We start from the raw sequence: 17,767 nt of genomic DNA on the forward strand, positions 1-17,767 counted from the left end.
AATTTACTGCTCAGTGGATCCATATCAATGGAATAATGCACTGATTAGATTCAGGCTCTCATAAACCATTCATTTCACCTCTAAACTTTCTTGCATTGTCTCACATATGAGCTTTTGGGGGATACCTCATATCTAAACCATAAGAAAATCCTATTATTATCTATAACAATAATGCTCGAATAAAAAATGTTTAAAAATATTTCTGGGTGGGGTGGTACCAGCCTGTAAACTCAGTACCTCGGAACGCTGAGGCAAGACGATGGCAAATTGGAGGCCAGCTGTAGCAACTCAGTGAGACTCTCAGCAATTTACAGAAAGCCTATCCCCAAATTAAAATAATAATAATAATAATAATAATAATAAAGAACTGGGGATGTTGTTCAGTGGTAAAGCACACCTGGGTTCAATCCCCTAGAACACTATAAGTCCATTGGCAGTGACAGTACTGATGCTGTTGCTGTTGGAGATGGTTTCACAATGTGTGAAATCGGAACTGAAACCTTAAATGGCATCATTTCAGTTACCAAACTTAAGTAACAGGCTTTTGTATCTCTCAAATTGACATCCCTCAAGTAAAGTGCGTGATAAACATTAAATTCAAATCCTGCTCCTCTCAATCACTATTTGTTTCATAGAGGGCTTTTCTCAGCAAATGTGGCTTTCTTTACAGGATGAGAGAGACTGAAAAGAACTGTTCAATTTCTTCCCATGTTCTGTAGCAAAATATTCTTCTGCACTTGTAATATGTAAACTCCTTGCAGAGAATATTCAAGAATTATTTTAATGTTTCTAGTTCTTTGCTTCCCCTTGTTCTCTCTAAGATAGTCCACATGCCATCAAGCCACTAGGCAGGGAGAATTAAAGGATTGAGAAACAAAATAGGGACATTTTATTGTAGGTAAAAAGCAGGGTGCAGAAAGCAGAATACAGTGGGCTAATAATATGCACTTGGATGACGTAGGTGTTTTTATCAAGCAATATTAAACTTAAAACATAACTTGTTCTTTTATTGACTAGTACTACATCAAGGAGCTTTCCTGGAAGATAAGCACAAAAGTTCAACATAAGCTTATTAAAATTAATCTTGGTGGTCATTAGCAGGAGAAATTAAAATAATGATAGCTTCCTGAAAAATCCACAGTGGTACCTGGGCTTAGAGAAATATATCCATAGGGGAGTTTCTAGATGAAATTTGGGTTGAAAGTGTTCTTGATAGAAAAACATTTGCTAGTTAATTCTCTTTTTTCCCCAAATATTATTGAGGGTTTATTATGCATCATGCTAGGTTGATGGAAAGCTATGGTCTCTGCTCTCAAAGGGGTATGGTCCAATGAAAGAACACAGTAAAGTTAATTACTGTGAATCCCTGGATTCAAGAAGGTGGAAATGGAGGAGGGGTCTTCCTAGAGGAGATTTCTCAACTGATGAGCAGGAATTGGCCAAACAAAGTAGGAGGCATTTGAGATCAGGAATAGAGTCTGAAAGTCTTAAAGACAGATGGTCACAAACTAGATGGTATCTGGGACACTCCACTAATTTGGTGAAGCATGAAGTAGATCAAAAGTGGTAAAGGATCACTAGAGGAATGGGTAGAATCTAGAATGTGGAGTACTTGGTATGTCATGGTTAGGATCTTGGTCTTTTTCTTATAAGCAAGGATTAGATATAGATGAATTTGAACCATGTGCATGGCTATATGGAGAGTGAATTTGAGGGGAGTCAGGATGCTATTCTAATGATCCATTTTAAAGATGCTGTATGTCCAGAATTTATACTGTTATAGAAAGAAAGAAGAGGGCTAAATAGATCTAAGAAATATTTTGGTGGCTAAGCCAAAGGATATTTATTGGATTAGAAAAGATAAGGGTAAAGGAGTAATTAATAATAAATATATACTGTGTGGGTGAAAAAGTATACATGTAACCCTTAATGTGTCTAAAGGACTCCAGAAATGCAGATTTGTAAGGAAAAGGATGGACTGAAATTGAGACATTTAAATTTTAGAGAGGGTATTAACCCCTCCAAATGGAACTATCTGGCAGACTCTAGTATACATGAAATAAACCCAAAGGAGATTTTTAAACCAGAGATATCAGTTCATGAATAGTTTTTAGATATTTGGCAATTAAACAAATGGTGGGCTGAGGTCTCCAGTGAAAATATGTAAGTGAGACCAATGGCCCAACAACACAGCCTTGGTAAACAGTATTGAGAGATCATAGGAGGAAAGCCCAAATAAAAAGATAGACTGAGACTACCCAGAAGGAACATGGAAACTTAAGCTGAAGATAGAGTTTCGGTGAAGGCTACTAACTACAAACTTTTAAATGATTCTATTTGATCTTAGAAAGCTGGACAGAACAACTACCAATTCTGATTATAAGATAGAAGTCCATTATAGTAAAAAATAGTGTTTGCCTATAGGTATGGTATGAGGGAGCCACTGGTATTTCAACAGTAAGTATTTCCTCCAGAGTTGTGAGGGTAGAATCCCTATTACTTTGTGGGCAGAATGACTACAAGAATGATAAGTTTGAGGTAGAAATATGAACCAAACTTTTGAGAAGTTTGGAAGAGAAATGAGAAAGGTAGATCTTTGAAGGAGATGTTGCATTAAAGGTAAGTTAATGTGTTTGCTAAAATTGGCAAAGACAAACGTATTTATGGACTCAGAGGTAGGAGCAAATTGGGAAGGAGAGATTGAAAATACAGAGGCAAAAGGTAATATAATGTTATATGATGAACAGAGCAGTGTCCCAGAAGAATCAGAAGGGCATAGGTTTAGTAATTTGTTCAAAACTATTGAGTTCTTAGTAATAAGGGAAAAGAGTTTTAGTTTTTATATTTGGAGTTTGGCATTTGAGATGGATCATTCCTGAAAGGTCTCAATAGTAGAAAATACGATCTGCCAAGAATGAAAGTTGTAGGAACTGATTAGAGAACTTAAGAAGAGAAATGGGGATCTAGAATAATCATTGATAAGAATGAAAGGGGAAGATGACTAAGGACAAACACAAACATTGACCATGGGAACAGAGGAATTAGTTGAGATATGAAACTGTCTTGAAGACAGTCACTGTTTGTTTAGATTGGTGGTTTTCTGCCTAGGTGCTCAGCGCTGGGTGCTGGAGCAAAGAAGACATGTACTAGCATCAATGTGGGTTTGGGTTTTTGTGAATGATAATAACAGGAAGAAGAATGCAAGGCATATAGATAATCACATAGAGGGTTGCAGAGAGGGAGAGAAGGGTTGATTATAGGAGATCTCTGATAGTCTGAGAGAAAATGGGTGGCAGGACTAGGAAAATAAAAATGAGTAAGAAATAAGTGAATGGAAACAAATAATCAGGGACATAAAAAGATAGGTTTTAGTTAGGAATTAGAACAGAAGGAAAATAAATGAATAGAATATAACCACCTAAGTTGTAATTTAACCAAGACCATAACGCTATGTCATGTTTATGGTATTCAATGTGCCTCTAGGGTGTTTTTATCTTATTAGTTATTTCTTAGTTTTTGTTCTACTTTAAAAATTATAAGAAAGGAATACTTATTACTTGATAAATAGGGAAACTGAGGAAGCATGTGTTTTGGTGTTTTTTTGATAAACTAAATGGGCCACTCAAAAACTTGAATATTTCTATAGTTTTCCTTTGTCTAAGAGATGTAAGTTGCTTCACAAAGCATACCATAGGACCAACTCTCTAATCAAACTAAGGAGGTCTGAAAGAGCAGCATGGATCAGGACATTCTGGTTCTGCATAGTGCAACCTTCAGAAGAAAGACCAGTGCTGTCCCAATAACAGGGAGAGAAGAGAGAAGGACAGAGAGAAGAAAAGGAAGTTAGTCAAAGCATAACAAGAGAGCGGAGGCGAGCTCCTGATTCCTTTTTATATCACAGACTAAAATATCCTAGAATTCTCTACCTCTCTTCTGTCTTTCTCAACACTGTACACATCCACTAGAATTTCTCTTCCTCTCTACAAATTTAAAAACAAGCATATAGATAAACTCTCCAAATCCATACTACTATGGTTACTACCTTTCTCTCCCTTCCCCACTCATCTTCTTGTCTGTGACTTCATCAACATTTATGTTACTGGGTTACAGAGAAGACCATGGGGAAAATAAGGCTAAAAGTATATTGCAGTAAAATGCAGTAAAATGCACTTTTTCTTATTGGCTAAAAGGATGCTAAGATATGATAACCACATATTATCTTTCTGTGTTTGCTGATTAAGCTAAGGAATAAAGTAGCAGGGGAGTGTTGCTGTTGGACTTTTTTTTTTTTTAAACATAAGTAAAATAAGCACCTTGATTTTTGGAGAATACCATATAACCTCAGTTTATACTCCCAATCCTGTCTTTTATACAGGATACTCTCATGTACAATATCATATAATGGCAAGAGCTTGGGCTGGAGTAAGGATGATTGGATTTAAATCTCACATCTTGCACTTGTGAGCTATGTGCCCCTAGCAAGTTCAGAGGCTGCCCTGACCCTAACCACTTCTCCATTGAGCCAAGCATGTGCACAGGGATTTGTGCAAGATAAAACTTATGATTCTCCTCTCTGTACATCTGATTCTTTGAGTGGAGGTTGCTCTGAATTTTGATTCTCAGAGAATCTGGAAAGATGATTTTGGTTTATGAAACAAGCAGAATGTTACAGCTTACCAGGTCCTTCCAGGTCCTGCTAGTAAATTTTATACTCTTGTTTTCTTGTGTACAATAATCTGGTGATTAAGAACATGGACTGGACACTTGGGCCACTTTCTCAGTGCCCATGCCACCCTATTTACTTTTGGAAGAGTAGGGAGATAGATGTCTCTCAGAGAATATGAGATGTGAAGGCTAAAATCATCATACCCCAGCTTTCTTGACATCATGATGTTGCTCAAGGCTATTCTGTTCAAAGTACAACCTTTCCAAGATCATAAGCTTTTCCTCAATCTTCTACTAGTTTTTACCTTGTCCAATTGGAAAGCCATAGACATTTGAAAGCATGAAAATGAGAAACTGTGGCACTGGCACTTGTTAGTTTTTAGTGGTAGCTAGCAAAGAAGCTGTCATTCTCCTAGACTTCACTGATCCCTAGCAGTACAGCTAAAGGAGCATGGACTTGGATGAATCTACTCTGGCTTTAATTCTTGCCTTACATGTGCTCAACTTGGACAAGTCCCAACCTCTCTGAACATGAGTTTCAATGAATATAATCCAGTGATTATAACACTTATGTCATGGGGTATTAAAAGAACTAAATGAAATCAGATGTACCTATGTCTGAAGTAGTACCATCTTCTTTTGGGAATCGCTTCTCCTTCATCCCAACATGTGGATAGCTGCCAGTCACACATTCTGAACTTTAGGCTGAAGATGGACACATGATCCTGGGTAGGCCAGTCATACTATCCTATTTACCTACCTTAGTGATTGATTTGGAAAGTCCAATTGGAGTTCTTTCCCAGGATTTTTACTAGCTAGGACTTGTAGGGAATCATTTTCTCTTCTGGTCAAAATTGTTTTGAATCTTACCCCAGGGAAGCTTCCCCTATGACTTCATTCATGGATCCTATAGTTGGGTCCCTGGCTTTCACATTCCAAAGTGTCCTGACTCATACAACTTCCTCTCATTTTCAGCCTAATCTGAAGTCACTGTGTATTTGGGTAAGGGTCTCTGTATTTTGAATCAAGAATGCCTATATGAAGCCTCTCAGCCTCTTTTCCTTAATTTGAAGTGTATTATTATCTGTCTCTTTCCTCTTTATCTGTGTGTCCCACAATCCTACATATTAGGAAACCAAGTGTTTAAATTTTGTGATTCTACAAATGACTATGGAAAGGACAGTGACATGCTAAATCAATATGAAAACCAAGATTAAAGATGATTAAATGCACCTATTAATACTTACAAAAATACTAATGAAAATATTTTGGGAAAAGCAACTTGACAGATGTTAAGTTCAATATTGGGGTTCTTATTGGGCAATACTTACTCTTTTCATGTTTCTTGTTGAGCATATAACCACACATTTTGAATATGGTTAAACTACAGAAAATAAATCATGCTGAATGAATTGTAAACATGAAAAATATTTTCTGGTATGTTATTTTTAAATTTTTTTTATTATTAATTGTTCAAAACATTACAAAGCTCTTGACATATCATATTTCATACATTTGATTCAAGCGGATTATGAACTCCCATTTTTACCCTATATACATATTACAGATTCACATCGATTACACATCCACTTTTTTACCTACTGCCATACTAGTGTTCTGGTATGTTTTTAATGAAGTAAAATCCACACAACATCAACACTAACCCTTTTGAAGTGAGCAATTCATTGGCACTTAGTACATCCACAATGTTGTGCAATCATCATCTCTATCTAGCTCCAAAACATTTTCATTATTCCAAAAGAAAACATATTTCTTTAGTTATTCTTTATATCCTTTTTTGGTATTGGAATTGGACCCAGGTTGCTTTACCAGTGAGCTACAGCCCCAGCCATTTTTATTTTTATTTTGAGAATTAAAAAAAGGGTCTTTTATTTTGAGAAAAAAGGGTCTCCTTAAGCTTTTTAGGGCCTTACTAAGTTGCTGAGTGTGGCCTTGAACTTGCCTCAGCTTCACTCACCCCCCCAAAAAAACCCCTCATGTATATATATATATTAGCATAGTCTTTATGAATTGAGACCTCTTTCTCCAAGATATTTCAATAATTTGGCTTTATTTTCAAATCATTCATAAAAGTAAGACATGAGCAAAAAATATTTCACTGAGATCTTTTTCTCGTTGATCCTAGTATCATTTAAAGATGTATATGATAGCAGAAATATATGAAATAATATACATGAAGACACCCCCCACTACTTCTCAACATTTCATAAGTGCAAGAAAATAGTACTAATCCAAAGACAGCACTGTAACAAGTGACCTGCTTGGCCCCTACCTCTTTGTCTAGTCTTCCCTCAAAATCACAGGCATTTAGCTTGCACTTAGTAAGCTTGCCCCAGGCTCTGGTACTTGTTTAGAGAGCAATTTAAGTTCAGAATTTCAACAAACTGCCAGAGTGAGCCCCAATTCCAAATACAGAGGCCCAGAGGCCCTGCTTTGTCATTGTCTGAGTCTGAGTTCCTGCTTTGATAACTGCTCCAGTTTCTCTAAAATAGGGATCTTGACTTGTTCTTGCTTGTCCAGCTTACTTCCTGCTAGATCTTGGAATCTTTGGGGAATTTGGGGAGGGGCGCAGATAGAAAGGTAGGTTTCAGTTCCCTCTTCTCACAAATCACATTGACAATGGTTCTTCCAGCAGTCTGGAGACTTAAATTTCAGTCCGTGGATTTGGGTATGCTGGACATGGGAATGGTACTTTCTGTGTTATGGTTTGGATATAAGATATTCCCCTAAAGCTCATGTGTGAGACAATACAGAAATGTTCAGAGGTGAAATTATTAGATTATGAGATCTATATCCTAATAAGTAGATTAATTGACTTAGTAGATTAATAATTTGAATGGATTAATCGGTGGTAACCAAAGGCAGGTAGCCTATGGCTGGAGGAAGTAGGTCACTGGACCTTTGCCTTTAGGGATTATATTATCAATGGCTCCTGGTACTCAAGCTCATCTTATCTGCTTCCTGGCTGTGATGAGTTAAGCAGCTTGCCTCTGCCACACCCTTCAGACATCAATGCTCTACCTCCTTGGGCCCAGAGCTATGGCATGTGCTGACCATGAACTGAACTTCTGAAACCATGAGCCAAAATAAATTTGTTCTCCTCTAAGTTGTTCTTGTTGTTCTCTTTGTCACAGTGATGAAAAGCTGACCCATACACTCTACATAGAAAAAGAGAAGAATTAGGAATGCTCTACTTCACTTATGAGTGAGCACAGGGGGATTGTCCCTTGGACAAAACTGTCTTCCACAAAATATGGAATGAATTATTCAAAAAAAAAATCATGACTTAAAAATCTATGCTGCATACTAGTGGAAGGTCGAATCTAATTTAAAACTTTGGTTCTGGTGACTTCTATAAATTTCTAGCAGATCTTTGAAATAATTTATGGTTGGGGGAAGGGGTCTTCAAGACCCATGCATAAGTATCTGGTAGAACATAACTACCTCTGAAGATAAAGACATAAATCATAGGTAGAAAACATGAAAATCTGGGCATGATTGTGCATGCCTGTAATCCTAGCGACCTGGGAGAATGAGGAAAGAGGATCCCAAGTTCAAGGACAGCCTCAGCAATTTAGTGAAATACTGTCTGAAAACAAACAATAAAAAGGGCTGGAATGTATAATGTTCAGTGGTACAATTCCCCCACTAGTCTTAATCTCCAGTACAAAAACCAAAAACCAAAAAAAAAAAAAGAAAGAAAACATATAAAAAAGTATAATCCTCCAAGTCCACAGAAATATCAAAGAGCAATATGGAAAGAACTTTAAAATAAGTATGTTTAAATTCTTTAAAGAGGCAGAGAAACACTAGAACCCAGAAGATTAAAATGAGAATGTTTGAAAACATGTTATCTAGAGAATTTAAACAAAATAGAAAATGATAGAAACTGGTTTTAGTAGTTGTACAGTTTGAACATCTCTAATCCCCAAATCCGAATTCATAAATGTTCCAAAATGTGACACTTTTGAGCATCAGCAAATGGAAAATTTCACACTTGGCCTCTTGGGATGGGTTGCAGTCATAACCCAGGCACACTAAAATAATACTATATAAAATTACTTTGAGGCTATATGTGTAAGGTGTATATGAAATATAAATTAACTTTGCATTTAGACTTGTTTCATCTCCAAGATATTGCATCATGTATTTGCAAATATTCCAAAAATGAAACAAATTCCAACATGCGAAACACTTCTGGTCCCAAAAATTTAGATAAGGAATACTCAAAACTGGTACTATTATTATATAACTGGTTAAGTATGGATTAGCACATCTTAAGAGAGAATTACTGAGCTGGAATATAAAGTTGAGACTGATTCAGACCAAACTGCAAAGATGCAAGAAAATGGGAAAAATGAAAATGAAAAAGATAGAATGAGAAACTCCAGGATGTATCTAAAATGAGTTTTAGAAAAAGAGAATCAGGGAGGGGGCTGGGGATGTGGCTCAAGTGGTAGCCTGCTCGCCTGGCATGCGTGCTGCCGGGGTTCAATCCTCAGCACCACCTACAAACAAAGATGTTGTGTCTGCCGAAAACTAAAAAATAAATAAAATTCTCTCTCTCTCTCTCTCTCTCTCTCTCAAAAAAAAAAAAAAAAAAAAAAAAATATATATATATATATATATATATATATAAAAGGGCTGGGGGTGTGGCTCAAGTGGTAGCCTGCTCGCCTGGCATGCATGCGGCCCAGGTTCGATCCTCAGCACCACATACAAACAAAGATGTTGTGACTGCTGAAAACTTTTTTTTTAATTAGTTGTTCAAAACATTACAAAGTTCTTGACATATCATATTTCATACATTTGATTCAAGCGGATTATGAACTCCCATTTTACCCTATATACATAATGCAGATTCACATCGGTTACACATCCACTTTTTTACCTACTGCCATACTAGTGTATGTTGTATTCTGCTGTCTTTCCTAACCTCTACTATCCACCCTCCCCTTCCCTCACCTCCCATCCCCTCCTTTCCGGTCTTCTCTCCCTACCCCATCTACTGTAATTCATTTCTCTCTCTTGTTTTTTTCCCCCTTTCCCCTCACTTCCTCTTATATGTAATTTTGTGTAACAATGAGGGTCTCCTTCCTTTACCATGCAATTTCCCTTCTCTCTCTCTTTCCCTCCCCCCTCTCATCCCTGTTTAGTGGTGATCTTCTCATGCTCTTCCTCTCTATTCTGTTCTTAGTTGCTCTCCTTATATCAAAGAAGACATTTGGCATTTATTTTTTAGGGATTGGCTAGCTTCACTTAGCATAATCTGCTCTAGTGCCATCCATTTCCCAGCAAATTCCATGATTTTGTCATTTTTTTAGTGCAGAGTAATACTCCATTGTGTATAAATGCCACTTTTTTTTTATCCATTCATCTATTGAAGGACATCTAGGTTGGTTCCACAGTCTAGCTATTGTGAATTGTGCTGCTATGAACATTGTTGTAGCTGTGTCTCTATAGCACGCTCTTTTAAGGTCTTTAAAAAATAAATACTAAAAAATTCTCTCTCTCTCTCTCTCTCTCTCTCTTTAAAAAAAAAGAGAATCAAGGAGAAGCAATATTGAGTATGTTTCACTGTTAACTCTCCTTGGACACTTCTCTGGCTTGATATCCAATTGGTAGTGATAGATGTCTTTTGGGGATGTCCATTTCGAAGAAGTTGGCCTGTAGTTTGATTGTTCTTCCCGAGGGAGGTCCCAAAGTCAGGTCGAGGTGGAGGGTTGAAGGCATATCCTTGGATGGGTGGTGCTGGGGGCCCAGGAGGCACAAGCACGGGGTCTGCTCCCTAGTACATGGTGGCGCCGCTGAGGGCTCCGGGGCCAAGGGCTGGCCGCGCGCCACGGCCCGACGCCGTGAGCCTCGAGGGAGCCGCGGGCTGCACAATCCGCCCCAGCGGGGCTGCGTCGCCAAACTCGTCTTTGTTTTATGAAAGTAAGGTTTTTGATTCTAATGTATGAAATATGATATGTCAAGAGCTTTGTAATGTTGTGAACAACCAATTAAAAAAAAAAAGAAAGTAAGGTTTTTCTACTCTACACCCACTTTTCTGCCTCTGCCTTCTCTCATTTATGGGTATATCGAGAAAATCTCTTCAAAGCATTGGAAGAGCTGTGTAAAATTCCATCAAGTGGATCGAGTTTACTCAGCAAACCTAGAGGAGTGTGGGAGCCAACTTGTGCTGTCTCACAAGAACCAATTTTGTGCATCTTTTTCTAACTCTGTTCAGTGATGTCATGTTGGGAGCTTAAAGTCATTCATGAAAGGAAGATGAAAAACATCAGATTCAACAAGCAGGGTCTTTTTTTTTCTTCACAGAATCAGTTTACCGGTATACCATGAACTATGCATCTTCCATTGTCTGTGTTTGTGTGTATAATTTATATACTATAAATCTGTACTCTGATGAATCCCTTTATATATATACCTAACTTATTGAACATTTTATTTTTACTAGGCAAATTTCAGAATTAGATTGCCAGAACAAAGGACATGAAGATTGTGAATATTAACAGATGTCCTAGTATTGCTATCCAAAATTTCTGCAAAAATATATGAGATTACTCCTTTCATTTTGATTCCCTGCAGTACTAGGTATTATTGTTATTGCTTAATTATTATTTTCCTGACTTCTTTGAAGATTGAGCATATTTTCATTTAAATATCAAGCACTTTGATTTACTTTTTATTGAATTATCTATTCCTGTGGGGTTTTTTTTTTTGTGTGTGTCTTCCAAGTTATTAAGCTTTTTGTAACCATCTTCAACTTATACATCATTAATACTCTTTATCTGTCTTTTATCCTTTGCATTTTAGTTTTTAAACTGGTGTTTGCCAGTCAACATCAATATATTTTTGCATGCCAAAATATTTTTATAGTATTTGTTTCTTTTGCTTGGTTGTAAAGATCTTCTTAATTTCTAGGTTGTAATTAGAGTCTCCTAATTTTTTTTTTTTAAGATTTTAGGGTGGGGTTGTGACTCACTGGTAGAGTGCTTGCCTAGCACACATGAGGCACTGGTTTCGATTCTCAGCACTACATTTAAAAAAAAAATGAAATAAAGATATTGTGTCCACCTACAACTAAAAATTAAATATTTTTTAAAAACCCAGATTTTAAAAATTGGGCCTAAAGTTTGTTGGATGCAGTTTTCTTTTTCTTTTTCCTTTAAAAAGTGGCATATTCTTAAGTAAATTGCAGTGCACATCCAAGATGACCCTTCCCCAAACCATTAAAAGGAATAGTTTCTAAACTAAAAAATCCTTGATCACACAAATTTCTCAAATTAATGTTTTTAAACATTCTTGAGAGACTATCCTGATGAAGTTAAAGCTGGTTCATTATTGTAGAAATAAAGGATTCAGTTAATTTTTATGTCAAATGTTACAAAACTCATTGTTTCACACTTGTGTATGTCTCTGTCTAAATTAGCAATTTAGGGTCATCATTTATCATCCAAATAAAAATAAAATAATCAAGACTGTACCAAATTAAGTACAAAATTTGAAAACTGAGGTTTTAGGGGATCAGAAAATTCAAACTTCATAGTGAATTAGAACTAGTGAATTAGATGATGAATAAGATGTTGAAGAAGATGAAGATGATACTTTAGAAGATGATGTGATGATGATGGACATAGGGCTTGAATCTGGGCCATGGTAAATATTAATTATTACATTTTCTACAATGCACATTATAGAAAGCACTATTTCTTGATATTCTCTTTTTCTTCTTGTTGAGCATTAGAAGCATATATGTATATTTCTATGGGAGGAATCAGAGGTCATCAAAGAGAGAGCTTCTTTTTATTTGATAATATAGTAAACTATAGAATTCAGAATGTATCAGATACTGTTGTAGGGGACAGATGAGGCAATGCACTGAAGATAGCAGGAAACAGTTTTATTTGGCTGCAGCCAAGTTCAGATGGTGCAGCTTTTGCTGTAATCAATTAATCACTTGAACCCCAAATTCAGGTAGTTTCAGAACCTTATACCTAGCACGTAAGGGGAGGGGCTCAGAAATTCACAGTCTGCAGAAGTTCACATAAAAGCAGCTTTTTCTTTCACTGTTCTGGGCAAATTAACCCTTCAAGGACAACACCCGAGAAGGACAACACCCTTCCTTTTCTCCCTCTGCCAGATGTTACCATGGAGCCCAATTGGTAACTTCTTTTATCTTAGAAATGTAGACATCTCTGTGAAGCTCCTGCTCAAGGCCAGAGGCCTTGTTAAAGAATCTTTCTTTTTTTTAAATCACATTTTGTATTTATAAACACACTTCTACAAACTACTATACTGGATAAATGTCTGTGAAAAACTAGTAAAGGGGCATCCAGCACCTGGAGTGCTGATTTCTGACAGGCCAGTGGCCAAGTAAATTAGAGCAACCAGAAAATAGAAATTTTACCTATATTGAACTCTTTTGTAGAGACTCTTTTGCTTATAGTCCTAAAATCAATTATGGTGACGATTTCTGGAAAAGCTTAGTTAAGATTTTCTGTGGAGGAGGGGGTTCCCCTACAATACAGTGCTGTTATATACTTCAGATATGTGGTGTCCTCCAAAAACTCATGTTTGAGACAATACAAGAAGGTTTAGAAGTGAAATGATTGGGTTATGAGGGTCTTAACTGGGTGGTAACTGATGTACACGTGTGTGGATAGATGGGTTTACAACCTTTATTTTGTCAAAAACTTAACTATTTTATTTCTATAATAATGACCCAGCTTCAACTTCATCAGGAAAGGTTCTCAAAAAAAAAATGCTTAAATATGTTAATTAGGAAAATTTGTGTGATTGAAGATTTTTTTAGTTTACAAATTTTCTGTTTTAATGGTTTGGGGAAAGTTCATCATGAATGTGCTCTGCAACTTACTTAAGAACATGCTGCTATTTATAGAAACAAACAACAATGAAAACTGCTTGAACATTCCATATATTTTAGGCCCAATTTAAAAAAATCTTAAAATATGAAAAAAATTGATTTAGGAGACTCTATTTACAACCTAGAAATTAAAGTGGTCTTTACAACCAAGAAAATGAAACAGATACTATAAAAATATTTGTGGCTAGAGGAGGTGGGTCATTGGAGGCATGCCTTTGCAGATCTCTCTTTCTCTGCTTCCTGGTGCCAAGTTCCCAGCTGCTTTCCTCTGCCACACGATTTTGCCATGTTGTTCTGCCTCACGTCAGGACCCAAGGAATGGAGTTGGCTTTGAAGCCATGAGCCCCCAGAATAAACTTTTCCTTCTTAAAATTGTTCTTGTTAGATCTTTTGGTTGCAGCAGCGAAAAAGCTAACACAAGTGCCAGCTGTGAAGAAAATACTTTCTACTATAAATATGGTAGTTATAGATTTAAATGATATTAATGCTTATCACTTTTTAGCACAATATGAAGAACATAATTGCAAATGCATGTGATGAATATTCTATACTTGTTTGAAGCACAATGCACACTTTAGAATGATAATTTGATTTTTAGATGACTACTAATAATCATAGCTATTTATATTTATATTGTGGCAATGTTTTAAGATTTTACATAGAGAGTTAATTTGAGATTCACAAAACCTGGATGGGTTGGCCATATTTTTCTCACCATTTTATGGAAAAAGAAACCAAGACAATGTTAAGTAAAAGTCATATAAGTAGTAAGTGGTGTAGTAAAACTTGACTGACTCTATATTACCTCTTAAAGACACTTAATGTCTAAAAAATCTAGATTTTTTATCTAGATTTAATTCATGTGTTATTTAAAAATCTAGATTAAAATCTTAATTAAATCTTCAACAAAGACTAAAATAAATTTTGAATATTTCAATTAAAAAATTTAACAAACATCACATTTAGTGTTTCTATGCACTTAACGTAATTATATTTGCAATCTGGGATTTCATCATTTGTATTTACCAATCAATAAAACACAATTTTCAGAAGCACTTAAAAAATAACTTTGAAAAAAATGTAATTTGGAGAAATTTACTAAACAATACCAGATTCAGGCAGCAATAACACTACATTTTTTTTTTTTTTTTGGTATCAGGGCTTGAACTCAGGAGCACTCAACCAATGAACCACATCCCCAGCCCTTGTTCGTATTTTATTTAGAGACAGGGTTTCTTTGAGTTGCTTAGTATCTTACTTTTTAATGAGGCTGGCTTTGAACTCAAGATCCTCCTGCCTCAGCCTCCAGAGACACTGGGATTATAGGTGTGCACACCATGCCCAGCAATACTACATTCTTAACTTAAAAAGCTAATGTAGGGGCTGCGGATGTGGCTCAAGCGGTAGCACGCTCGCCTGGCATGCGTGCGGCCCGGGTTTGATCCTCAGCACCACATACCAACAAAGATGTTGTGTCCGCCGAGAACTAAAAAATAAATATTAAAAAAAAAAATTCTCTCTCTCTCTCTCTCTCCTCTCTCACTCTCTCTTTAAAAAAAAAAAAAGCTAATGTAGACTTTAAGGGAAAAAAATAAAATAACCATTGCTCATGATTATTAATTTAATTCAAAGTGTTGAGGAATTGGTTTCATCATAATCCTGAGAACAAATCCATTTACTTTTTCTAATACATAAAAAACAAAACCACGTGTGTACCTGTACTTTATTTAGACTACAATCTTCTTAGAGTTGAAATTTATAGAGGAGTTTTGATGACTAGCCTGTGTTGAATTTACAAAGCATGGTGTGGAAAATTATACTACATACACAAATTCTTTCATATGATGTATGATCCGCAAATACGTATCTCTGGTAGTAGTTTAATGAATAAACACAGAAGCATTCCTATATTAATTGTTAGACCTCATGTTTGCTAAGTGATGGGAAAGTAATTGGTTACCTCAAGAAACTTATGTTGAGATGGAAGAGAAACAAAAGATATATAGAGAAGAAACAATTTTATGGGAAAAGTGATTTAATGGAGGAAGTAGTTCCTCAGCCTCTACAGGATAGCCTCCTACTTCTTTATGTGCATGAAGTCTCTGGGATTTGTGTCTTGCCAATAGACCTTACCTGTCTTATCTATAGTCATATACTTAGTGTAGGGATATTAAACTCTGATAAGTAGTTCCTGGTTCCTAAATTCACAGAAAGCCTGCATCTTTCACAAATTTTTGGCAAATTCTTGGTTCAAGATTTAGTTTAAGAGACTCCATCTTTTAGAACACTCCTTAAGCTGCTTAAGTAGAGTGGGCTTTTGATTTCTTGGGGAAGCTTTATTAAAAGGAAGTATATGTCACTATAATTTACTTTTCCCCAGCTATTTTTAGTTTCATACATATACCTCCTCTAGTTTATTGTGAATTCCTTGATGTCCAAACTATGTTGTATTTGACTTCAAATACCAAGTAGAACATATGAAACAAAATAAGTACCACTGTATATCTTTGTTGAATAGATTATTAGAGATGCTGCCTTGGGAATAAAATTAATTAAGAAATTCTAGCCATTACTTTTAATTCATCCTTGGAGCTAGTGTAACAGAGGAGAAAAATCACCAGATCAAGATCAGCAATCCTGAATTATTTTCTTGCCTCTCCCATTAAATATCTGTGACCTTGGATCAGACAGAAATTATCCTTTAACTTAAACTATAAAATAAGAATGCTAACTTAGGTACCAGTACAATTGCTTTGCAGTTTTAAGTTTAGAAAATGATTGGAGCTGATGAACAATGAAATAAAAGTAGGGATTAATTAATTAAATGGTGACTAAGCAAGTTTCTGAAAATTTTATTCGTAAATGATGAATTAAAAAAGATATAGTAAGGATTTCCATAATTTAAATTTTTAAAGAAATTAAGTAAGAATGCTTGACATATTATAACATAATGATCCTATATAAAATCTCTTAAAAATTTACTGACTTATAGATTCTCTTAAAAGTCATTGAGTGAGGTCTGGGATTGTGGCTCAGTGGTAGAGTGCTTGCTTTGCACGTATGAGGCACTGGGTTCCATCCTCAGGACTGCATAAAAATAAATAAATGAAATAAAGGTATTGCGTCCATCTACAACTAAAAAACGAATTTTAAAAAAAGTCATTGTGTGAGTCAACTGTCTCTTCCTGTGACAAAATACCTGAGATAATAATTTAAAAGGAGTTTATTTCAGAGGTTTTAGTCCATGGTTGGTTGGCCTGTTGCTTTTGGGTCTGTGTTGAGGTATCACATCATGGTGGAGAGAATGTGGTGGAAGAAAATGCTCACCTTATGGTAACTGGGAAGCCAAGGAAAGAAAAAAGAGGTCAGGGTTCCAATATCCTGGTGAAGGACACATCCCAATGACCTAACTTCTTTCCATTACCCCTTACTATTAAAGGTTCTACCACCTCCTAATATCAACTACAGCTGGCAACCAAACCTTCAATACATGGGGCTTTGAGGGGACTTCTAAAGCATTTCTTCCATATAATGAAATAAGACATAAATTCTGTAGGATTCATCTCCTATTTAGGTAACTTTTGATTGATAGGAGTTGATAAAGCACAAGCTCTCTTTCCTATTTGTGTTCTGAACCAACTAATTAAAGAGTGAAGCAGATAAGATTTTACTACTACTAATATTAACTATTGGATAATGTGATTTAAGGCTTATTTTATGTTAGGCAAGTAGATTTTGTGCATACAATTCTCCAGAATTAGTCAAACAAACCAAAAATAGCATAACTAGTGCCAGTAATCTGCAGGCCTTCTCTCTGAAACAGAAGGCAGACAGAAGGACGAGCCATTTCATGCCCTATTTCTTCTCACAAAGATAGAACACTACTTTTCCTCCAAAGGGGAGTGACTAAGTAGGTAGAAAGAAGAGGGTCATATTAACTGATCTATTTTCACATGGAAGAATGTATCAGTAGGGAACCAGTGCTAACCCAAAAACTATTGCTTTTGATTACCAGGTACGTGCAAAAAGAATCTACAATAATTTTTTAAGAGATAAATAAGAGCAAAAAATTCTTTGCATGAAGATAGAGTACTGCCAAGTATTTTACTGGATGAGTCATAAGAGGCAGACTTGAAATTTCTGATGTTTTCTTTGTCTTTTTCCCTCACTCTCTTGATTGTTGATTGCAAAAAA

This window comes from Spermophilus citellus, assembly GCF_964194105.1.
Source record: "Spermophilus citellus genome assembly, chromosome: 7".
NCBI classification, from domain to species: Eukaryota; Metazoa; Chordata; class Mammalia; order Rodentia; family Sciuridae; genus Spermophilus; species Spermophilus citellus.